At 39.1% G+C, this 8,210-nt stretch overlaps 1 protein-coding gene across 2 annotated transcripts in view; it reads left to right on the top strand.

Moving 5' to 3' along the window:
- Window positions 1–17: 17 nt before the first annotated feature.
- Window positions 18–8,210, top strand: part of SLC18A1 (solute carrier family 18 member A1) — a 47,342-nt gene continuing 39,149 nt past the window's right edge. The window contains exons 1-2 of one of the 2 annotated variants that reach the window (XM_032288390.1): window positions 6,521–6,640; window positions 7,336–7,467. The gene's annotated coding sequence lies outside the window, so the exon portion shown is untranslated. Of the gene's footprint in view, window positions 188–6,520; window positions 6,641–7,335; window positions 7,468–8,210 lie in introns of those variants that run through there. The other variant, XM_032288391.1, reaches the window with a different exon arrangement.

Genomic DNA, 8,210 nt, shown 5'->3' with positions numbered 1-8,210 from the left:
TCGTGACTCGGCGCCGCGCGGGCGGGGCGGGCCTGCGGGCGAGAGGAGCTGACCAGAGTGCTGGGAGGCGGGCGCGGAGGGAAGGGAAGCGAAAGAAGGAAGATGGAAGGAGAGAGAGGAAAACCAGCTGAAAAAGAAGCGGAACAGCGGGGGTGACGGGGAGGAAGGCAAACACGTGCAGGCAAAGGTCAGCAGATGTCGATTTCCAGTGGGCTTTCATGACGCTGAAAGGAGAGAACTCAAGCTGTGAAAACCGCTTTGAAAAACAGTAGCAATGGAAAACATGTTTCACTGATTACTAACACATGTGGTGGTATCATTTAGTTCACTTTACTCCCTACCCAATTCGTTCACGCCTGTACCATTCAACAAACATACATTGACTTGTTATAGGATGTACGTAGCGGTGTGAAACATAGGAACAGATTTGGAAACTGCCTAAGGGGTGGGACTAGCATAGGATGACAGCCCAGGCTGGAGACTGGAGCCAGGGAATGGATTATTATTGAGAGGGAGTCTCATTCTGTTGCGTAGGCTGGAGTGCAGTGGCGTGATCTCTGCTTACTGCAACTTCCGCCTCCGGGGTTCAAGCGATTCTCCTGCCTCAGTCTCCCAAATAGCTGGGATTACAGGTGCCCCACACCAGGCCAAGCTAATTTTTGTTTTTAGTAGAGACAGGGTTCTACCATGTTGGCCAGGCTGGTCGTGAACTCCTGACCTCAAGTGATCCACCGGTCTCAGCCTCCCAAAATGCTGGAATTACAGGCATGAACCACTGCACCCAGCAGATTATAATTTTTAAGTTTAATGTCCAAAGTTGGCACGAGTAAAATTAAACAGAAATTATAATACTTTATTGATAAGAGCACAATTGGTGTAATATTTAGAAGAGCAATTTCATGGTATCTCATTCAAATATTTTGGTGTTAGGAACTTATGTTTCTCTCTCTGTGTAGATATATCTATATTTATCTATGCACTCAGTACAAATATTTTCCATACATTACATCATACACTATATGGTATATATTATTATATATGGTCTACACACATATACATTTATGTATACATACACACAGATATTCACTGAAACATTTTTGTAATAGCATAAACCTAGAAATAATCTAAATGCCCATTTACAAGTTATAGCCTATTAAGTCAAAGGTATCTCTCAAACTTTTGAATTCAGTGGAGCCTCAGGTGTTGAGATTTAAACAACAGCAACAAACCTCCAAGACACATTGTTAAGTTTAAAATAAAGAAGCAATTGCAAAATGCCATATAGATTAATATGTGAACTGGTAGGGGAAATTTTACTTTTAATTTAACAATCTTTCTATGTAGTTTCACTCCTTTAACATATGTTTGTACTGATTTTTTTCAAATACAATTCATGACAACTTTTTTCTCCAAATCACAAATCAAGTCTTCTCATGCCAAATTTTCACAATGGTACATAAATTTCATATATGAATATCAGACTCAGTTATTACAATTTTTATCTTGTTATTTTAGGATTAGTTCATGGCTTTTACTTTTTTTAAAAAAACCTTATTTTAAAACTTTTTACTCTGGTATTGGAAATTAGTTCTGGTCTAATGTGTATAAGTAGAGTGGTAACCAACATTTATTTAACAAATATCTGTTAAGAAAATATACATGTGTATTGGGTGCTGATCTAAATCCTGGAGATATATTTGTAAATAAATAGTCTGTCCTTCTGGCACCTACTGGAGGAAGAAAGTCAGAAAACAAACATGTAAATAAAGTGCCTGGTGGTGATAAGTATGATGACAAATAATAAAATAGGATAAGGGGAAAAGTGAACAAGATGAAGAGAAGATTTGAGATGATGTGATCAGGGAATGCACCTCTCAGTCATCTGAGACCTGAATGGAGGCGGAAAGCAGATCATGGGAAGCTCCAGGAGACATGTGGCTCAGATAGAGGGTTTGCAAGTGCAAAGGTCCTGAGACAGAGGAAGGAAAGTGGGGCTAAAATGGACACAGCTAAGCAGAGAGCATCAGGAGAGAGGCAGGGCCAGATCACGTAGAGCTTTGGAGGCTATTCGATAGAAGTTTGAATTTTATTCTTACAGTGATTGTAAAATTTTACAAAGGAGGAACATGATCTGAGTAGGCTTTAAAGAGACATCTTAGCCAGGCATGGTGGTTCATACCTGTAATCCCAGCACTTTGGGAGGCCAAGACAGGTGGATCATGAGGTCAGGAGATCGAGACCATCTTAGCCAACACAGTAAAACTTTGTCTCTACTAAAAATAGAAAAATTAGCCAGGCGTGGTGGTGCATGCTGTAATCCCAGCTCCTCAGGAGGCTGAGGCAGGAGAATTGCTTGAACCAGGGAGTTGGAAGTTGCAGTGAGCCGCAATTATGTCAATGGACGCCAGCCTGGCAACAGAGCGAGACTCCGTTTCAAAAATAAACTAAAATAAAATAAATAAAGAGACATCTTGTTCTACTGGGCAAAATATGAAGTGGTGCAGAAGGCAGGAGAAAAATTGAGAGGCCAGCTAGCTATTGTAATTTTCTGGGTTAGCAACACAGACTCAAACCAGATGATGGCTTTCCTACATAGCACGCTGATCTTAGCTCTGTCACAGAACTGATTGCAATAATGATATCATTAAAAAGTGGCCATTTATATCTTTCTCCTCCACTTTTCCACTCTATAACCTCAGATACAGAATGAGGGAACTGGCAAGGGGGGTGTGAAGCACAGTACAGCTGGGAGAAACATTTCAATGAAAAAAATGATAGAAATAAGTCCAAGATTGCTGTAAAACGGGGTTACCAAGTTGGAACCCTTACAAGTCTGTGAAACCTTGTGCAAAATGTATACATTGGACATTTTCCATGGAAATGACCCACAGATTTGTCAGATTGTCAAAGGAGTCCAAAAGTCTCAAAGAAAACAACCAGATAAGCATCACTGACTAATTGGGAAAGGGGTATTGCCATTTATGGAATCACAAGTGTTTAATCAATTTGCTACATGGTTGTATCAGATAGTTGGTATAAAGTGACACCATCTCTAACTTCTCAGACAACTACATTTTTAACAATTGCATAATTTCTTGGTATCTTATGATGGTACTTGTACAAAGGGCAGGTAAACCAAAAATGTTAGTCAATTGAAATTGAGAGTTTCTCAGAATTATTTAGCAACATTAATAAACACTTCTCCTTGGGTTTAAAAAAATATCTCCTTAATATGTAAGAAAGACAAAGAATAAATCAAGTGTTATGTACATAGAAAAATACATTTAGGAAAACACAGAAAATTTTTAGTTTCTCTAGTAATGAAGAAATTCAAACTAAAATAACCATGAGTTTCTACTGTATCTGTTAAATTGAGAGAACTAACCAAGTGAATTTTTTTAAGTATTAGCAGGATTCGGGGCTGAGTGTTGCATCAGCACATTTCTGGTGGCTTTGGAAACTGGCCAGTCCTTCTGGAAAGCAACCTGGTATAGCTTAGGGATCATAAACTTTTTCATACAGTTTGCTCCAATAAATTGATCCCATAATCTCAATGATGGGATTATGAACCAAAGGAATAAATGTTTATAGCTTGTGATGGCAATGCTATTCACCATAGTGAAAACAAAATAGTAACCTAAATATCCCATAATAGTGAACTGCACCAGTATTGTATATTTAACAGATACTGACATGAATATGATATATAGCTGATGGAATTTAAGTATATAGAACTATTTATACAAAATTATATTGAGTGAAAGCTGAGCACAGATATAGACCAGTTGCAAGAATGTAAAATATGTTTGTACATTGGTAAAAAGCAGATTGTGCAGTGATGTCAATAATTGGTGCTGCAATTTGGAGAGAAAAATATTTTTTTCCTCCAACATGTGTATTAAATATTCACGAGTCACATATACTCACACAGAGAGTATCACCTGGGGGTGGGGTCACTTGCATAATATTAAGGGTGAGAGGTGCTAAAACAAACTAGATATGGCCTGAGAAGGATTTTGTACTTCTATATTTGAGTCTTTGTGGATGAACTGCAACCTAACTTAATAAGTAGACAAAATTGAAAACCTGACTTAACAGTTTGCGCCTGTAACAGTGGCTGAGTCTTGGCCAATCCCAGCAGTGGTACTTCAGTCACTCATACACTGCTGAGCCTTCAAACTGTGTTCAAATAAAGCAAACACTGAGCTGTAACCAATCCAGCTCTATCTGTACCTCACTTCTGATTTCTGTAGGTCACTTCCCTTTTTTATCTATAAATTTGTTCTGACCATGAGGCATCCCTGGAGTCTTTCTGAATCTGCTGTGTTTCTGGGAGTTGCCTGATTTGCAAATCATTCATTGCTAAATTAAACTCCTTTAAATTTAATTCAGCTTAAGTGTTCCTTTTATCAGGTGCATGGGGTATGGACTCTGAAGTCAGACAGACTTACTTTAAGTCCTGAGTTGACTAGTTCTATGACTTTGAATAAAATTCATTCTCTCTAGGTCTCCTTTTTCTCATTTATAAAATGAGAATAATAGTATCTTCATAAAATTGTCATATTAAAAGAGATAAAGAATGCAAAGTATTTGGCCAGTAGCAAGGGCTAGACATGTCTTAACATTGTTGTAACATTATTACATGCTTCCATTTACTGATTAATAGAATATTTATGTATTAATATGTGTCAGGCTCTTTTCTAAGAGCGAAAAGGCAGGTTTCCTGGACTAGTTGCCTAGTTTGTCTTAAGCAGGGACTATATCATATCATTTTCTTGTCTTCTATCTGAAGCACCTAGCAAGGTAACTTGCACAGAGAGCTTAATAAATATCTATTAGATAAATGAAAATATGTTGCTCTTAAGAATGAACAGTTGTCCACCAATATTATTCTTCCTTAGGGAGGGTTTTGTGGGTTTTTTTTTTCCTAAGGAAGTGTCATCCTACTGATACTGTACACTGGTTATTGTCTTCCTGTTATTTTCTGAAATCATACTCTTGTTTTACGTTCAAGGAATGCAGAAATCTCAGGAATTCCCCAGGAGTAAGGAATGTGGTCAAAACATGAGACTCAGAATCACCAGCCTGGTTTCAGTGCTGACTGTCTCCTTATACACAGTGTAACCCTGGGCCAGTCCTCAATTCCTTCTGTCTTTGAATCTAGTAAGATTTCATGTTATGCCTGCTTCTTAACAATTTAAAAGGAGCTTCCAGAAATCAACACCTTAGGTAGAAATCCAAACTCTTATTCTTTTATCACAAGTGATCATTAGGGAAGAAAAATAGAGAAGAGAGGGGTAAGAAAATCTCATGCCAGTGACTGAATTTTTCCCATATAATGTGTATTTCTCTTTATTTGCTGGAAAATTCTAATCAAGGAAAATGTTATGAAGACAAACCACAACAGATTAAATAAATAGTCCTATGTGTTTTTATGAAACAAGGCATATGCCAATATAAAATCATCAATACAAAATTTTCAGCATAAGATGGGGGAGGAAGCTAATTTATTTATATATTTTGTTGTCTTTGTTGTGTTGCTTTTTTTTTTTTTTTTTTTTTTTTTTGAGTCAGAGTCTTGCACTGTCACCCAGGCTGGAGCACAGTGGTTTGATCTCGGCTCACTGCAACCTCTGCCCACTGAGTTCAAGTGATTCTCACACCCCAGCCTCCTGAGTAGCTGAGATTACAGGTGCCCACCACTGCACTCAGCTGACTTTTGTATTTTTAGTAGAGGCAGGGTTTCTCGCTGTTGGCTGGGCTAGTCTCCGAATGCTGATCTCAGATCATCCACCTGCCTTGACCTCCCAGGGTGCTGAGTATAGAGAAGTGAGCCACCGCACCTGGCTTTGTTGGCTATTTTTAAATTCTGACCATCAGATGCAGAGTGAGGTTTATAGGCTGAAAACTGTACATTAATCTCCCAAAACTGAGATCTCTGGTTCTCTTCCATATCCCATATTACTTTCATTGTCACTGGGGTCACAGATGTGCTGTACAATAGAGAAGAAAGAGCAGAGGGTCCCCTATGATCAGAACAATGGCTGCTTAAGAGAGTGATGCAAATGTTTAAGTATAAAAACCAAGAAAAGGCTGATGAATGGAAGGTCTCTTACTGAGGGCTGCTTTCCTGTTGCCTGGCTATCTGAAATGGGGACATGTGTCCTTCAAACTCCAAATGTCCTTTGTCACAGACCCTCTTTTGTTGCCAGATCACGACAGCCTTTTCATATCCCAAGTGTTCCAACAAAAAAGAATCAGATACTTTGACTTGATGGAAAATTATTCAGACATTAAGATGAACAAAAAATAGTCAAGCACGGGAAAATTTTCACAGTACAGTACTGATTAGAGCATTCTATATGAAGTGGCATACACAATATAATTTAACTATTTGTGTTCCCATATACTTGAAAGGTATTATAAAGGAATGTATACTGATATTAACAATGATTACTCTGAGTTATGAGATGTTTTGCTTTCTTTTTTAATTTATCACATTTTTGGCTTGAACATTCCTTATGCTTTTGAATCAAAAGTACAATGAGAAATAGTAAGGCACTTCTGTTTAAAAGGGTATAATTTTCATTTTAACAGGGAACAGGTTTTATGGCTAGTGGTAAAATAAGGATGCAATCAGGTAAGTTAAAACTTCTGTATTACAGAGGCCTGATAGAAATCAGGTCAAAAGAGTTAGTAGCAGATTATATAGAGTCAACATTAGATGAGCACTCATTGTTTTACCTCTGAGACCAGTATGATTGTAAAATCTAGAGTAGATCTTAGGACTCAGCTAAACTCCTTCCTTTACAGATGAGGAAACTGAATCTTAGGGAAGTAAAGTGATTTTCCTAAGTTCTAGAAGTGAGATACCAGCAGTCTAAGCTTTCTAGACCATAGTCCATTCCTTTTTAACTCCCTTGCCTCTGAAGCCACCTAGTCCTGGCTCCATTGCTTGTGTACAAATTTGGGTAAGTCTGGGAGATCCTTTCTGATGCAGAGTAATTATAGAGGGTCTATTCTAACCCCATCTAAGGGAAGCTTTGGAGATTGAATTAATTCTAAGACAGCTGTGGGTGTCTGATCTTCTGAAATAAAAATCTAAGGCCCGGGTTCTGACCTGGGATCTGCCTGAAGCCTCTTTTCTGCGTCAAAGATGTCCTGGGGACCACCTGGACTGATAACATCAGACAGCATCTGGAAAAATTCTAGGGACATATTCAAATTTGGATCATTTCCACCAGTTGTCATGGCAATGTAGCAGCACTGTCTCAAAGTCTGAATCTGAGCCAGGAAAGGCCTTAATTCTTGGCTTATTTATGATGTGTTCATCAGAGAAGTCAAAGCACTTGAATGACGTTTTCTATCAACAAGTACATACCGAGTGAGCACTGCTAATGAATTCTACGTCATGCTGAAAACTGCAGACGCTCGGAAGGACTGTAGGACATATTTCTGCTCTCAGTGGTAAGTACATTGGACTGAGATTGGAGGAGCAGCCTCAGGTTTACTCCTAACTAACTCTGTGCCTCTGGGCTTGGGTCGCTGTTGAGAAATGTTAAGTTGTTGAGAAATGTTAAGTTTATGAATATTGCGAAATGGTGAGTGTATGGTAGAATATAATGTTTGCTAGGAAGAAGGATGGCAAGAAAAACCTAGCCGTCCCCCAGCCTTTAAGTAGAAAACTAGTTAGGGCATTCCAAAGTGGCGGGACAATGTATAAACATCATCCACCAGTTAAAACAATTCTTTTAGATATCTGCTCCTGCCCCTGTGGCTTCCTCATGAAGAATACTTTTTAGTTTGTTAGTGGTAAGCGGGCACCAGCTGCCTACTTGGCATATTTTGTGTTATGAGAAAATACCAAACATCTGTTTGTTAATAACAATCACCTGTTCAGAGAGAATAAATGTGTGGGTCAGTGTCTGCTCAGGGCCCTTCAGCCTGAAATGCTGTCGGCCCCTGAGGCCCTCAGCTCAGAAGGCTTCTGGCCTCCCCCACCCCGCCCCCGCCATAGACCCACTTTGCTCTTCTATCTGGGCGTTTGCCTCTCAGTTCCTTCAGCGCAGCCTGGTTGGGGGTCTCTACGGCCAAGCTGGCTCTCAGTAGGTCACATCTTTAAAGCAAAGGCAATGTGGCTTTATAATACACTATTTCAGAGCAGCGAAAGGCTGAATTGTAGAGATAAGATTAACACACATGACTTTCCA

The sequence above is a fragment of the Sapajus apella genome, unplaced genomic scaffold (assembly GCF_009761245.1).
Source record: "Sapajus apella isolate SASKATOON/1434 unplaced genomic scaffold, GSC_monkey_1.0 scaffold21, whole genome shotgun sequence".
Taxonomy (NCBI): Eukaryota; Metazoa; Chordata; class Mammalia; order Primates; family Cebidae; genus Sapajus; species Sapajus apella.
This window is presented reverse-complemented; position numbering and strand designations above follow the sequence as displayed.